We start from the raw sequence: 16730 nt of genomic DNA, 5'->3' as shown, positions 1-16730 counted from the left end.
ACCACAGTCAAAGTCATAGTGCAAAGGAATTGCCTAGAGCAGTGGTTCTCAAACTTTTTTGTTCACGGACCACTTGAAAATTGCTGAGGGTCTCAGTGGACCACTTAAGGATCTTTCCAAATGTTGTTTGTATCGTTAGCTAACTATTGAAAAGTGCTTTGGATAAAAGCGCTATATAAAAATAACCTTAATAATTATTAACTTTTTTTGGTTCTACATGTAACCCCTTTGGGGTTTAGAGAGCATGGCCCCTTTAAATCTTTTTCCCAGGTGGGAGGGGGAGAGTAAGAAAAAAGGAGGGAAAGTCCAGGGGGGCGGAGCTGGAGCTCCGGGGAGGGAGAGGCAGCCGGCAGGCCGGGGAGAAGTGAAGCAGGGAGAACCTGCCTGAGGCCTGAGGAGAACAGGCCTGATCGGGGATAGGACAGGACAGGAGCCAGGAGGAGCCCTGTGCCGGGGAGAATCGCCCGAGAAGGACAGGCGGGAGCTGGAGCCAGTATCACGCCTGCCCAGAGCTGCGTGGGGCTGTGAGTACTGGGGCTGGTGACTCTGCATTGGGAACAAGGAGGGAGGCTGTAGCTAGGTAAGTGGGGAGGTGGTCGCTCTGTGGGGCTTTGCAGAGAGCAGCAGAAGAGGGCACTGGAGGGGTTTGCTGGGGAAAGTTCACTGGAGCCGAAGACAACCAGGAGACCCCAAGACTCGCCACCGGACTGAAACTTTGGTCAGGCCTCCTGAACTCTGTGTGCAGACACATTGCTCAGTGTCTGCCCTTCCAGACTGTGCTACCACTGGGCCTGTGGGGCCTTGGTTTGGATGCAGCCCTGTTTTACTGCTCCCCCTATACATCTCATCCCTCTGTAAATAAATACTTCCCTTTGTTATATCCATTGTCCAGATTCCTGTGGGGGAGGGTGTTCACTCTGGGGGGTTGGAACAGGTGCCCCTGGGGTGGAAGGGGTTTCTCCTGCTGCATTCCTGCGCGCGCTGTCTCTTGGCCAGAGCTGCCTGCAAAGCAGACTCCATCTTGGCCACGAGGGCACTAAAGTTATACACAAATAAAAGCACGAGTCATATTTTAATATCAGTATTCTTACCTTTCTAATGCGATGGATGTGCCCTCTCTCCCCTGCCCCTGAGCTGGCACTGGGAAGGAGTGGGGTCTCTCCCCAGCAGCTGCAGCCCTGGAGCTGGGGAAAGCAGCCCTGCATGTCCCAAATTCCTCCCACCCCTTTTTCTCACCCCACTGCCCCCTCCCACCTACCTCCTATCTCCCCCAAGGCCACCACCTCACCTTACATGTGCATCTTCTCAGGGGCCAGGCCTAATTAGTGGAGCTAATTAGATGGGTGGCCCTTCATTTTTTCCCTCTTCTCCATTCTCCACTTCATCCCTTTCTGTTGTTGTCCTATGAAAATCTCATTGCATGGGGTGATGGAACTATGCCTTTAAAATAGTTCCTATTCCTCAGCTCTCTTTTGTTTCATTGTTTGTTGAGATTGTGACATCAGAGGTTACTCTCCCAATGATCACAAACCCTTTCACACTTATTCATTTGGATATTATGAGATTATTAGTTAAATCACCTTAGAACTATTTTTTTAAATAAAAACATTTGGAAACATAGGAATTGTCACACTGAATCAGACCTGAGGTCCATCTAGTCCAGTATCCTGTTCTCACCTGGTCAATGGAGTAGTTTTCTCTGAAATACCACTGGGGTGGCAACAAGACTTTAGATAGTCACCAAAAGACCTGTGCACACAGAACCAAAAAAGCCCACAGAAAAACAAACAAAAAGCCTTCTGCTAGCCCACACCTAGGGAGGATAAAGGAACTGCACCAACACACAAACAGTTAAATATTTCTATGTTGATAGTTCTTTATTTGGATCAAAATAATATTCAGTAAAATTTGCACTAGTGAGCAGCTTACTACCCTCAAAGATCTAGATTTATGACACTGGATTTGAAATATGTAATAAAGACTCAAGGACACAACAGCAGATGAGGAAGCCTGACATGATGTGCAATTCAACTCTTAAACAAGTATAGCTGGGTTTTGTATTCGTATATATTTGTAGATAATACTGTAAGTATGGATATGTACGCATGTATGACTTTATGCTGATGAGCACCATTGAAGTCAATGGAGCTATGTGAATATACAATAAGGGCATGATCCAAACGCTGTTGAAGTCAATGTAAAGAATCGCACTGACTTCAAAAGACTTTGGATCTAGCCCTAATGCCCTTGACCCTTAGAGCTTAAACACTAAAGGCCTCTGCTACCCACACTTCAAGCAGTACCTTCTTCCAAGAGAAGTCCCATTGGATTCAAAGGCCCTACTTGACATGAAAATTTAATCCTAAATTAGTTGAAGAACCAGAAATAAAACTGACAACCTCTGGTAACAATCAGTGAGCTAACTCCACATTCCATAAGATGGTTGTGAATTTGGATGTAAAATGACTGGTATGCTTCATTATCTGGTTTATTTGAGTTATAGATTATGGACAAATTGATATTACGCCTGTTGATAGAAATATTGAACCAAAATTATTTCCAGAAGAGCATTTCTACGTACAGTGAGAGAAGGTTCTCATTTTCCTTACTATAATACAAACAAATTTCTAACAACTTCCATGACAGTATACTTTACATTGGTGCTATCTGGGCTTGAGAAAACTGCTATAGTCATGAAATAGCATACACTGTAATGAACAGTCAAATGGGAGGCCACTGCATACAAGTAATGTCCAATGCCTGCCATTGTGTCATAATGCATTCATGAGCATGTCTTAACTAGGAATCTTATCCTGCCTAGCAACTAATCCTAGCTAGGAGATGACAGTAAGTGGTTGGTTGCCTGAGCTCAGCAGTGGTGAGAAATAAATCAGCTGTAGTGGAACTGCCCCAAAATAAGTTATTACAGCTTCTTTGCATTTAAGATTCAGAGTCCTGGATTTAAGGTACAGCTACTTTTCTCAATAGGCATTAGCCAGTGAACATCTCTTCACCTGTGTGTATGGGAGAGTGATAGTAACATTGTTTTGTACCTATGAATAAAATAGTGGAAACAGTCATGAAGATGTTTTAAATAGATTACTGGAGGGAAAATATGCATAGAATCATGGAGGTAAATTCACCAGGTCCTACCTACTTCATTGATTCACTTATGCCAGGTCTGAATCAGGCCTCTGGCCTTTATCTTAATCAGATGCAACCAAATATTTGCAAGTTTACTGAGCATAGCCTTAATTAAAACCTTGCTTATAGTAAATGATATAAAACAAGTTGCAGAGGTCTGGGACATTTTTTCCTCCATAAACAAATGTAATTGCGAAAACTCAAAGATGATTGCTAAAAGTTATGCAACATATTTGGTTTTCAAATCTTGTGAGAATAGGCTCTCCTGTGGCAATTCCAGTGTTACCTAACTTCAGACAAGTCAGAAATGCAATGGGTGAAATCCTGGCCCCATTGATGTCAGTGTGGTCAGGATTTCACTCTGAATTTATTAGCGTGTGCACAGTCATCTAGCCAAGCAATGGCATCTTCAGTGGCGTGATGCAGTTCTTCTAGGCCACCTCTGAACCTAGTCAGCAGGCATTCATCGACAGTGTGCGGCGGCGTCTGCGCTGCGCCACAGCTGCACAAAGAGCTGTCACAAAAGCCCCAGCGATACGGTTTGGCTGCACAGAGACCTTGCCCAGTCCAGAACCTGTTCAACAGGGACCACTGGGGACGGGGCAAGTCAAAACCAGGTGGGCAAATGGTGGGGTCAGTGACGAGGGACTGGTTGGCGCTTATAACAGATATCCATTGGAATGGGTTTCACTCTGTGAGAATAATTGCTTGTATTAATGAGCCTTGATTTTCCAAGCTACTGAGGGGATTTGGATGCCCAATACTCATTCAAATTAATGTGCATCCTAACCCCCTAGACAGATTGGAAAATCTCAACCCATGGTATCTATACTAAAGTAGGTATTGATATTGGTCTCATCACTATGTTATGTGTGAGCGTCATATGAGAAAGTGGATATGTTGTCAAAATTATAGAGCACAATAGAGAGTTAGTATTCTGAGTTATATTCCCACTTTTAACTTTGATCTCTTGTGTAACTTTGAGCAAATTATTTTACTGCTCTATGCTCCTACCTGTAAAATAGAGATAATGATATTTACTTACCTTATTGTACAGGTAGTGAGAGGGTTAATTATTAAGTAAAGAACTTTGCTCATTTGTAGAGCACTTTGAGGTTCTTTTGGTGGAAGGAGTTACACAATTGAAAAGTACTGTGGTGTTTATGCTTTGTCATCCATCAAAGTTGACACCCTCTGTGATGTTGTGATAATTGAACCTAAAAATATACCCTGTTAGTTCAACTGTAAAACGTGAGTATGCATTCATAAGATGTCACTGTGACGGGTTGGATCACAGAACCCCTCCTGGGAGCTGCCACCTGATGTGCCAAGACTACCTCTGCTCCTGTTTTCCCTGCCAACTTAGGACTCCAGCACCCTGTCTTGCTGAGCCAGACACTCCCGTCTGCTCCAACAAAGACCCAGGGTCTGAATTACCTGCCCCAAAGCTGCAGGTTTACCTGAAAACAGCTCACAGAAGTGGCTTGTTTTTAGCACTCAGATGCCCAGCTCCCAGTGGAGTCTAAACCCAAATAAATCCGTTTTACTCTGTATAAAGCTTATGTGGGGTAAACTCATAAATTGTTCACCCTCTATGACACTGATAGAGAGAGATGCACAGTTGTTTGCTCCCCCAGGTATTAATACATACTCTGAGTTAATTAATAAGTAAAAAGTGATTTTATTAAATACAGAAAGTAGAATTTAAGCGGTAACAGACAGAACAACGTAAGTTACCAAGCAAAATAAAATAAAATAGGCAAATCTATGTCTAATCAAACCTAAATACAGATAAGATCCTCACCAGTTCCAGAATGCTCCCTTTTACAGACTAATCTCCTTTTAGCCTGGGTCCAGCAATCACTCATACCCCCCCTGTAGTTACTGTCCTTTGTTCTAGTTTCCTTTAAATATCCTCGGGGGGGGGGGAAGAGGCTCCTTCTTTAGCCAGCTGAAGACAAAATGGAGGGGTCTCCCAGGGGTTTCAATAGACTTTCTCTTGTAGGTGGAGACCCCCTCCTCACCCTGTGTAGAATCCAGTCACAAAATGGAGATTCAGAATCACATGGGCAAGTCACATGCCCATGCATGACTCAGGACTTGCAGGTAGCAGCCATTACCCACATGCTACCTTGAACATCCTCAGGTAGACTTCTTATGTGGATTGGAATCTTCCAAGCTCTTTTGTCTGTTAAGTGCTTCCTGACTAAGCACTTAACTTGCACATGCCTTTCCCAAGAAGTGACCAAATGTTTTAACTAAGGCTACTTAGAAATTAAGCAATTATACAGCCAGTGTTCATAACTTCGAACACACAAATGGTGCCTGCATACAATTAGGATGAACATAACCAGTAGATCATAACCTTTACACAGATAAGTTACATGGCATATGTAGCAAAACCCTATTTCAGTTATGCCATACATACATTTATGAGCACACCCCCATAAAGCCTTATGGGGTACACTGTCACAGTCACAATAACTTATAATGACTTTTATGACTTATAAATGTTGATGTGGAAAGGTACGAAAGAGAGACAGAGAGAATGAATTAGTCCAAACAAAAAGGCCTATTGCTATAACTGATTAACTGTATCAAGATCATGTGAACCAAATTTGGTGTGTTGGAAACTAGGCCTAATTGTTGGTGAGGTGATGGGGTATTCTACCCATCATCCCTTTTGAGGTCCTTTAAAGACAGAGACTTTGGGGAGAAAAATTGACTTACCAAAGTGAGCTTCACCCTCATGGCTGACACCCCCACCATCTCCTGGGACCCCAGGCCTTCGTCATCCTGATCCTGAGAGATGTCCTGACCAGACTGGGCCAGAAAGAGGGACACACATTAAATCACCACCTCTACCAGATGCATCTAAATCCCAAACACCACCTGGGATAAAATGGGAGTCGGACTTTAAGAAAAACAGCAACAATACTAGGTCCAGCCCATCTCTCTCCAGCTAAAGGGAAAGGGAACAAGGGTTGTTAAAATAAAAATCTTAATATTTTCCCTTCCTTTCTTTATCTTTAATAAAAGGATAAAATGCTTTTAATGGCGTGTTTGCCATGGTACTAAGCAGACTGAGGTCTCTGTATACCAAATCTCGAATCTTGTTTAACATTGTTTAATGTTGGACAGTGAGTGGGTAATATTAAACACCTTTGGCCCATATATTTCATCTAAATTAATACAACAGTGACCTTATACAATAATAGTAATATGTAGTTCTTATATAGTGCTTTTCGTCAGTAGATCTCAAAGCATTTCACAATCTTTAATATATTTATCCTCACAACACTCTTCTGAGGTAGGGAATTATTATTCCCCTTTTTATAGACAGGGAACTGAGGCACAAAGATGCTAAGTGACTTGCTTAAGGTCTCAAAGGAAGTCTGTGGTGGAGCTAGGAATTGATCCTGGGTCTCCCAAGTAATTTAGTTTACCCCATGCCTCAGTTTCCCATCATTAAAATGGAGATTATACTTCTCCACCTCACAGGATTTTGTAAGGATAAAATCCACAAAGTGCTCAGATATAATTATGGTGATGAGAGCCATACAAATAGGTAGGGTAGACAGACAGGAAATGGTTTGATTTATTTCCAGTTTCAGGTATCTGTTCAGGCTGGGTAGTATATATTAAATGCCATAGAATAGATAAGATAGCCTGGAAGATGAAAAGCATTATACAAATGTTAAGTAGTATTATTATTATTTGCCTGAACCTATTTATACCTATCCTTAATAAATAATATCAAATATGCTAAAAGGATAAACAAAATAAACTCCCTCAACCCAACAGAACTGAAACTTTTAAGTAACAAAAGTGCTGTACAGAATACTTGATAGTTGCACAATAACCCTCACTAAAATCAATGCTGGGCTGTGGGATTGAAGTATTGTGAACCCTAAATTGTTGCAGTTTGAGGATGTGCTTTGCTTTAATTGGGGGAGATTACATGAAAGACTGGCTTGTGTGTATGTGTACTATTGACCTTTACTGAAACGAATATGTCAGACTTACTCATATGCATAAGAGTTCGTTCTCCTGGCTGCACTGGTTGAACTGCTTCTGAGTTAATTGAGTAGAGGCTTGTGTTTTTGGAGCTAAATGGCACAAGTTCTATTGTAGAAGCTGCATCCAAGTGCTTGGCCTGTGCTCAGGGTGTTTGCATATGACTAACTTGTTCCACTTAGTACGATGTGAAACAGCATATGTCATATTTTGAACCTTTGATCTAAATGAAGAAAACAACGACTTATTCATTGTTTCAGACAACAAACTTCTGACACTGAAAAGGAAAAAAAGTAACAAAGTCAAAAAGAGAATGAAGAATTATATTCAAGTTGCAACCAACACTTGATCTGGATGACTGTTGCTTGTAGACTGGGGGCCACTGCCTAATCGCCTGGCATAGGACAACTGTGCTGTTAATCTTATGTGATCCATTTGTGTCTTGGAGATTACATCAGATTTTACCATATCACAATACATTATAGAATAATAAAAGCACAAATACATCACATTACAAGTAATCAACTGTATGAAAAATGCAAGACAGCATTTATTTTTAGGGAACAGTGATTAAGAATATCTTATTCATAGACTAAAATCATACATTTTATAATAGTATTGATCCTTTGTGTGATGATAGTCTGATATTTTAGCAATGTCCTAAATTGTCATGATACAGGACATTTGGCACTAGGAAAGGGACATCCCTTAAAATAACAAACTGCTGATTTCCCTAGCTTCTACCCTGATCTGGAGAGACTACTTTTAGAAATGAGAGAGGTTTTCCAATCATCATTCCTTTAGCTTCTCTGCTGCGACTGCCAACGAAGTCATCAATTAATATCTACTTGATGGTGGTTTCTGTGATGCAGACACCATTGTAAATCCTGAGTAACTCCACTGACTTTAGGGAGCTACTCTGGATTTACACAGAATCTTATCTTCTATATATCCCAATTCCTTGAGCCATACAGTGCATTCTGGTATCCTTGATTTAATAGATGGTGATTGTGAGAAATCATGAGGAATATTTCATTGATGGATGTAGGTAAGGATTTTGTAACTAGAAAACAGATTTTCAAGGAATTACTTAGTTATTTTGCCAGCTTAAAAATTTGAGAGGTCTTAGGTAAAATTGAGTGTAACATGGCTACCCCTCTTATACTTGGAGCCTGGCAGAGTTACTGCAGCATATCATGAGATCAGAAAAATACAGTTTGTTCCAGTTATGGAATAACCGTGAAACTAGAGAACTTACTGAACAGAGAGTGGTACAACAAGCATGTAGGGGGAAGTCATCTACTGCTAGGATCCTGGAGAGATTCTAATAGTCAGGGATATATTTGGATGTAGTGGAGTTTTGTGAGCCTTGCACTGAATGTCAATTAACAACATCACCATAGGTGACAGAGAGTTACATTAATACCCCTCTGGATGATGGAAGTGGTTGGTTGGCTGGTTTTGTTTTTAAAATAGTAAGTCGGGGAGCTTCTGTACATGTGATGTACTTTTAGTGTGTGTGATAAATACAACAACCACTTACACCCTTGGGATAATTAACAATAAAATTGTTATACTTTATATGCAAATTAACTCCCCTTAGACCTCTACATGAAAGTGGCATGGTAAAAATCTAACTAGTAACCTGAGAAGTCCTCTTTACAGAATGAAGTGCTTGGATTTTTAGGTCACTGAATCAAACTGAGAGATAAAATATGTTGGGTTTTTTTAATAAACTTTACATAGAAAAGAGTGAAGGAGTATATTTAATTTTGTTCTGACTTGGATGTGTTGGATTTGCTCTTCTTTAGAGCAGCGGTAGATAGTGGTGAGTGTTTGATGACTGTATATATATAGAGGGTAAGTTGTGAAGATGCTGTAGGAATATAGGTTTGGGAGGGATAGGTATTTGTTCTATTTGTATATGAAAGGTAAGAGGCAAGATGTTAGCTTAAAAACTCCAGCAGCTTCCCAGCACATCTCTACTCCTGTAGAACTTGTATATTCTGCCAGGGTCCCTTCATTAGAACTTCTGATGAAGTTTTCTTAACTTTGCCAGGGACCCTACAGAGAACTACTAGAGCATATGGCTGAGGATATGGGCTTGAAGCCTGCCACAGACAATAAGGTAATTGAGGATTAAGTTATGTAAAGGATTTAAGTCTTCAAACTCTCATGTACCCTCCTTGTTCTGTTCAGAATTTCTTAAACTACCAAAGGGAGGTGCACAGTTGTAAACACCATGGTGCTCGCATAAGTTTGTAAACAATATAGCATGTTGACACAAAAAAAATTATGAAAACAGACATCAGTCCTTAGGAATTATAGGGTAAGCCAATGTGCAGTTTCCAGACCAAAATGTTTTTGAGATATAATGCTGCAAAATGTTTTAGGGGAATTTTGCAAAAATGAAAACCTACAGTTTCAGACTTGACAAGTACCTGATGCAATTAACCAGAAACTTCTAGAAAATATCCTCTGGCAGAGATAATTTAGGCAGGTTAATTTAGTTTGGGGAAAGTTAGTGATTGTGGGGGGAGCAGGAAATTTGTGAAAATTGTGTTTATAATGAAAAACTATTTAAAACTCTGGCTCCATAATTTTTTTAATGCTGTTTACAGGTTGTTCTTAGTGACATTGACATCTCACTGTGAAAACTTTCACACTGTTAGACTACACACGGTGGGTACAGTATTTCTTTAAGACGCACATTATCTTAGTTCTAAATGCATGAATGTACACAACCATACAACAATCTGCTTTAATTTTTCTATTTATAGTCACTACCAAACCTTGTAGTTCAATCCTACAGTTATCTCAATTTTTGCCTGCAGTCAGATCTGTTTGTATTTTTAAATGTTTTTCGGACTCCAAGAGTTGCATGTCTAGCATCTCTTTTTTTATATATTTTTGCAGTGGGCTGCCCTGGAAGTGATTCTTAAACTGGAGAAGGTATTGTTTTGGAGTTTTGTATTTTAAATTATTATTCTTACAATTATTTTTTTCTTGACTATCTTTGAGAAATAGAGGGGAAGTTATTACTCTGATATAGGCTGTTCAAAACACACAAACACATGAGGGAGGGTAATATGTATGGGTAAAATGTCTCCATCAGGAAGTTAACCCCTGCTAAACCCATCTGGCATCACCAAAGGCTCTTATTAAGCACCAGAGGTAAGTGATAGTAATGGCTTAATGTACAGAAGTTTTTAATTACATATAAGCAAGGGCTTTTTTCTTCCTTACTTGTGAAAAAAATAAATTGAAAAACATTGAAAAAAATGTCCTGGTTTATATAATCCAAACATTTACAGTATGAATACAAGAGTTTGGATTGGGTCTGTTTTTATATGCTCTGTGCTAGCCAATGACGTCTGATGGTCTGGGCTTCAGACTGCTATTGGTGTTTACTATATGGTGCGACTAGACTCTGGAAGTATGTGTTGTTTTCCTTGGTATGACAAGTGACATATTTTAGTCCTTTGGCTGTTGCTGTCAGAGTACACAAGGCTCTTAGTTCTGGGGATGTCAATGGGCCATGTGGATGGTGACTTTCCTTCTTTTGTCAGATAATTTTTTGGGAACCACAAAGATTTACATTTCAGTTGGGAAGGGAGACAGCCCTAGTTTCAGCCCTATGTTGTGGCCAAATCTGGTGTAGAATATTGCAGTACAGCCTTTGTTCTCCAAGGTTACCAGAGGCAGTGTGATTCCAGGAGACTGAGAACAAGCAAACTTTTTAAGGTTGATGGGGAGCTATGAACCTGGCTACCATGACAATCAGTGTCACTCTCTCTTTAGATTCATTATATATATATTCACATACACATATACATACATTATTATTTATTTTATGTATTAGTGTTGCCTGGAATGATCTATTCACTCCCCCACAGCCATACTCTTGCAGATGTATTCTCCATCTTTTGCATACATGCTACTCCCATTATTGATACTGAGAGTGTGTGAATTGAAGAAAAAACATATCTTGTATTTTAATATGGTTGTTAGGTTTTTGATAACCACAGCTTTCCTTTGCCCCTGATTTATTATTTTCCTGCTCTGTGTCAGTTTGACTTCTCTACTGATTATAATTCTGGTTCATGATTTTTCAGTCACAAGTCTTTCTGATCCTCTTTGTAGTATTTTAATGCCTTGTGTTTGCTTAAGCCCTTAGTTACGCTGCAGACCAGTGTTTTGCATCCAGGATGAGCATCTCTAGCACTGCTTAGAATGCTTTCTGTTGGGTTACATGGGATTTTCTTTTTATTGTTGTATAGGCTTGAGAAAACAAGTGAATGAAAGAATTTCTTGTGATTTTAAAGAAAATATTTCACTGATTTGAGTGCCGTCTTATTAGTAAAATTGATATTATTTAGCATTTACTGTGCATAATGCTTTGTTTTCAAAGTGCGGTGCATACAACTAATTAATCATTACAACATACTTGGGAAGTAATTATGGTGAGCATTATTTTCATTTTACAGGCGTGTAAAATGTGACACAGAAAGGCTAAGGGCTTGATTTACAACAGTGCTGATGGCCCACAATTCCAGCCAAAATGTTTTCCCACCTTATAGGATCACTTATTCCTGTGTGAAGCTGCTGCCAAAACCAATGTCCAATTCCATATATTGACAAAAGAATATGTCATGTCTTCCTTCCTCCTCAAACCTCCTGGTATATCTTTGTTGCCATTGTTAAATTTTTCCTTCTAGGGATATGATAGCATTGTTCTGACGAAACAGTATTTCCTTACATATAACCACAAATGCACTGATCCCTTAGAGTGAAAGACCAAAAATGGTACTGTCTTCTCCTACAAAGAAGGTTCCAGGATGAGCAGTACCTTTGACCCCTCACTCAGGCTCTCCTTGGACACCCCTTCCAACTGCTAAGCCCACGCCTATATTTCTCTTAGGGTGCAATCCTGCATTCATCTCACTCTTAGACTTTGTTTACACTAGCACTTTTGTCAGCAAAACTTTTGTCAGCCAGCGGTGTAAAAAAACCACACACAGACTGACATAAATGTCACCAACAAAAGCGCCGGTACAGACAGTGCTCTGTCGGCAGGAGATGCTCTCCTGCTGACATAGCTACCACTGTTCATTGAGGGTGGTTTAATTATCCCAGCAGGAAAGTTCTCTTCTGCCAGCATAGATTGGCTATATAGGAGGCCTTACAGCAGTGCAGCTGCACTGGTACAGTTGTGCTGCTGTAAGGTCCATACTGTAGACATAGCCTTAGACAGGGTCTCTGGTCACACAGCACCCCTGTTCACCAACCATGAGCCCTCAGCAGGACCAGCTGAGTTTTTTGTTCCATCCTATACACTTCTCTCTGGAAGCTGTGAACAGTTTAAAAGGGCAGTGACAGAGAACAGCTTGTTCAAAACAAAATACCATTTATTTTTCCATAGGAATGTAGCAAACAGAGAGGAAAAACCTTAAAACAAGAAAACCCTAACACATTGTTTTACCTAAGCTTAGCATTTCCCTCAGGCAGTTAAGCAGGACCAATTTAGCCTTGGTACCCACCTCCGCCCCTGTTCTCCTGGGGACCAAGTAACAGCTTGCTTCTCTTCAGACCCTCTGTGTTTCCTGTCTTTTCAGAGGCTCAGCTTTTAACTGCTTTCAAGCTCTTTGTTTAATAATTCCCACCTTAATGCCTCTTAAGACACAGACTGGGACTTTCCCTCTGCCTCCTGGGATAAACCAGAGTCCTGATTCCATATCACTAGAGGTAAACATCAAAGCAATTAGCACCTACAAGTACCAGAAACTGAGGCTGGCTACAATCACTAAGCTTAGTTCTGCAAACCAAAGCTAACTATGGTCTATGTCTACACTACCAGATTAGTTCGATTTAACTTAATTCGAATTTGTGGAATCGACCTTACAAAGTCGAATTTGTGTGTCAACATTAAGGACACTAATTCGACTTTGTGAGTCCACACTAACGGGGCAAGCGTCGACACTGGAAGCGGTGCACTGTGGGAAGCTATCCCACAGTTCCCGCAGTCCCCGCTGCCCATTTGAATTCTGGGATTTCCCCACAATGCATGCTGGGGGGGAAAATTTGTCGAGGGTGGTCTTGGGTAACTGTCATCATTCAACGTGCTTTCGGATGTCTCAAGGGGAGATGGAGGAGCTTACTGACTCGCTCGGATCTCAGCTAAACCAATATCCCCATTGTTATTGCAGCTTGCTGTGTGCTCCACAATCTCTGTGAGAGCAAGGGGGAGACCTTTATGGTGGGATGGGAGGTTGAGGCAAATTGCCTGGCTGCTGATTACGCTCAGCCAGACACCCGTGCGATTAGAAGAGCCCAGCAGGAAGCGCTGTGCATCCGGGAGGCTTTGAAAGCTAGGTTCCTCAGGGAGCAGGGTAACCTGTGACTGTTCAGTTTCTTTACAGAGAAGCTGAACTTGCCCCTGCTTCAGTTACTGTTGACTTTCTTCTGCGGTTACATATCCCGTTCACCACATTTTCCCCTTTCCAACACACGTTTAAAAATAAAGTTAATGGAACATTGTTAATTAACAACGTTTTCTTTATTAATGAATTCGCGTTAAAGGGTTGAAACAGGGACGCAGACTGTGGTGGGTAGGGTGTGCAGTGATGTTAACACCGCTTCTACACTCGAGGAATGATTGGCTCCTGCTCCTAGAGCGGTCTGCAGTGCCAGACTGGTTGTTTCAACGGAGCCTGCCATCCCTCCTTTTCGGGACTCTGTGTGCAGGGGCTACGTGACCTTGTGGCGGGGGAGGACGGTTACAGATTCCCCTGCTGCGTGGCTCTGTGGTCCGGGACAAGGACCGCTGCATAAGTTCTGTAACCGCCCTCCCCCGCCACTTATATGGGCTCGTGGAGCTAAAGCCCCAGGAATATTCAAAATCAGGGGCTCTGGTCCACCAATATTTGGAGCTAGGTTTCTCCCCTTTAAATTCCAGCCGTGGCCGGGAATCAGAGGGCTCTGGGCTGCCCGCTGCTGCGGGGAGCCCAGAGCCCTTTAAATCCCAGCCGCGGCTGGGAATCAGAGGGCTCTGGGCTGCCTGCAACCGCGGGGAGCCCAGAGCCCTTTAAATCCCAGCCGCGGCTGGGAATCAGAGGGCTCTGGGCTGCCTGCAACCGCGGGGAGCCCAGAGCCCTTTAAATCCCAGCCGCGGCTGGGAATCAGAGGGCTCTGGGCTGCCTGCAACCGCGGGGAGCCCAGAGATCTTTAAATCCCTGCCGCGGCTGGGAATCAGGGCTCTGGGCTGCCTGCAACCGCGGGAGCCCAGAGCCTTAAATCCCAGCCGAGGCTGGGAATCAGAGGGCTCTGGGCTGCCCGCTGCTGCGGGGAGCCCAGAGCCTTTTAAATCCCAGCCGCGGCCGGGAATCAGAGGGCTCTGGGCTGCCTCTGGGCTGCCGCGGGAGCCCAGAGCCTTTTAAATCCCAGCTGCGGCTGGGAATCAGAGGGCTCTGGGCTGCCCGCTGCTGCAGGGAGCCCAGAGCCTTTTAAATCCCAGCCGCGGCCGGGAATCAGAGGGCTCTGGGCTGCCTGCAACCGCGGGGAGCCCAGAGCCCTTTAAATCCCAGCCGCGGCTGGGAATCAGAGGGCTATGGGCTGCCCGCTGCTGCGGGGAGCCCAGAGCCTTTTAAGTCCCAGCCGCGGCCAGGAATTAGAGGGCTCTGGGCTGCCTGCTGCGGCAGGGAGCCCAGAGCCCTTTAAATCCCAGCCGCGGTGGGGAATCAGAGGGCTCTGGGCTGCCGGCAGCGGCGTGGCGCAACGATCCGTGAAAATCCCAGCCGCAGCCGGGAATCAGAGGGCTCTGGGCTGCCTGCAACCGCGGAGAGCCCAGAGCCCTTTAAATCTCAGCCGCGGCTGGGAATCGGAGGGCTCTGGGCTGCCCGCAGGGGCAGAGAGCCCAGAGCCCTTTGAATCCCAGCCACGGCGGCTGGGATTTAAAGGGCTCAGGGCTCCCAGCGGCTGCCAGCAGCTCAGAGCCCTTTGAATCCCAGCCCCTGGCCGCTGATTGCCCCCTCCCCAGATCCCTGCCCCAACTGCCCCCCAGGAACTCCACCCCCTATCTAAGCACCACTGGTCCTTGTCCCCCGTTACCCACTCCCGAGACAACTGCCCCTAACTGCCCCTTGGGACCCCAGCCCCTATCTAAGCCTCCCTTCTCCTTGTCCCCACCTGCCCCCACCAGGGGCCCCCCCCAACAACCCCCCAGGACCCCACCCCCTACCTGTCCCCTGATAAACCTCCTAGACTCCCATGCCTATCCAATTGCTGCCTGTCCCCTGACTGCCCCTCCGAACCTCTGCCCCATCCAACCCCCCCGGCTCCGTGTCCCGTGACTGGCCCCTGGAACCCCCTACCCCTTCTCCAACCTTGTAATCTTGTGGCACTGACGCGTTGTAGCTTCATTTTATATTGGCTTACAGGGCGGGAGGGGGGGGGCACCACCATTTTGGGCCCCACCAAAAATTATACAAACCTGCCGCCTATGCCCATGCCACAAAGTCACGTACCCCCCACCCACACAGAACATGGAAAACACCTCCCAGACCGACCAGGGTGCCTACTGACTGCACTGTGTGTGTGACCTGCTGTTGATCCTGCCCCCGTGTCTGTACCCTGGTAAAGGTGACTGTGCTATGCAATTAACAACCCCCTTCCCTCCCCCCCTTCACAGACAGTCTTTTGTAGAAAAACTTGACGGAATTAACAGCAAACTACTTTTAATAATCAACTACACAGTTAGGGGATGAAACTGGGATTGGGGCTTCGGTGAGCCAGGAAGGGAAGGACTTCTCAACATTTAGGGAATGAGAGCCTTCTTGTATTTGTGCACTCTGCAGGGGTGCAGTGACAGTTTTCATGGCCCCTGTCGCCCCTCCTTCTTGTTACTTTGGGTGACGGGGGTTTGGGACTTTGTGGCGGGGGAGGGCGGTTGCAGATACAGTGCAGGGGGGCTCTGTCCTCCTGCCTGCGGTCCTGTAGAACATCCACAAGGCGCCGGAGCGTGTCAAATTTTCCCTGGGCATTTCCTGTGTGGCTGGTCAGAACATCCAAGCTCGGACTGCTGTCCAGAGCGTCAACAGAGTGGTGCACTGTGGGATAGCTCCCAGAGCTACTAAGGTCGATTTCCGTCCACGCATAGCCTAATTCGACATAGCCATGTCGAATTTAGCGCTACTCCCCTTGTCGGGGAGGAGTACAGAATTCGAACTAAAGAGCCCTCTAGGTCGAACTAATTAGCTTCCTGGTGTGGACGGGTGCACGGTTAAGTCGAATTAACGCTGCTAAATTCGACATAAACTCCTAGTGTAGACCAGGCCTAAAGACTGATTTAACCATTTTGCCAGTAACACAATAACCACCAAACCTACAGATAAAAGTAATTCAGTTAATACAGAAAACTTCCACCTTCTTCACTGTCATAAATTGTTAAAGTCCCTCCATACTTATTTTACATTATATGGTCATGAGTTTGTTTCCATCAAGAACAGCAAGAGGATTGTTGTCCAACAGTCTTCTCATTAAACAAAAGTCTGTCCTAGGGTACGTCTTCACTA

At 43.9% G+C, this 16730-nt stretch overlaps 1 long non-coding RNA gene across 1 annotated transcript in view; it reads left to right on the top strand.

Moving 5' to 3' along the window:
- The first annotated feature begins 2813 nt into the window (after positions 1-2813).
- LOC120374297 overlaps positions 2814-16730 on the top strand; it is a 56262-nt gene continuing 42345 nt past the window's right edge. Inside the window, exons 1-4 of the long non-coding RNA XR_005585990.1 lie at positions 2814-2966; positions 9221-9289; positions 9783-9843; positions 10078-10113. This is a non-coding gene — a long non-coding RNA (uncharacterized LOC120374297). The remainder of the gene's footprint in view (positions 2967-9220; positions 9290-9782; positions 9844-10077; positions 10114-16730) is intronic.

Source organism: Mauremys reevesii, linkage group 11 (assembly GCF_016161935.1).
Source record: "Mauremys reevesii isolate NIE-2019 linkage group 11, ASM1616193v1, whole genome shotgun sequence".
In the NCBI taxonomy this organism is placed as follows: Eukaryota; Metazoa; Chordata; order Testudines; family Geoemydidae; genus Mauremys; species Mauremys reevesii.
This window is presented reverse-complemented; position numbering and strand designations above follow the sequence as displayed.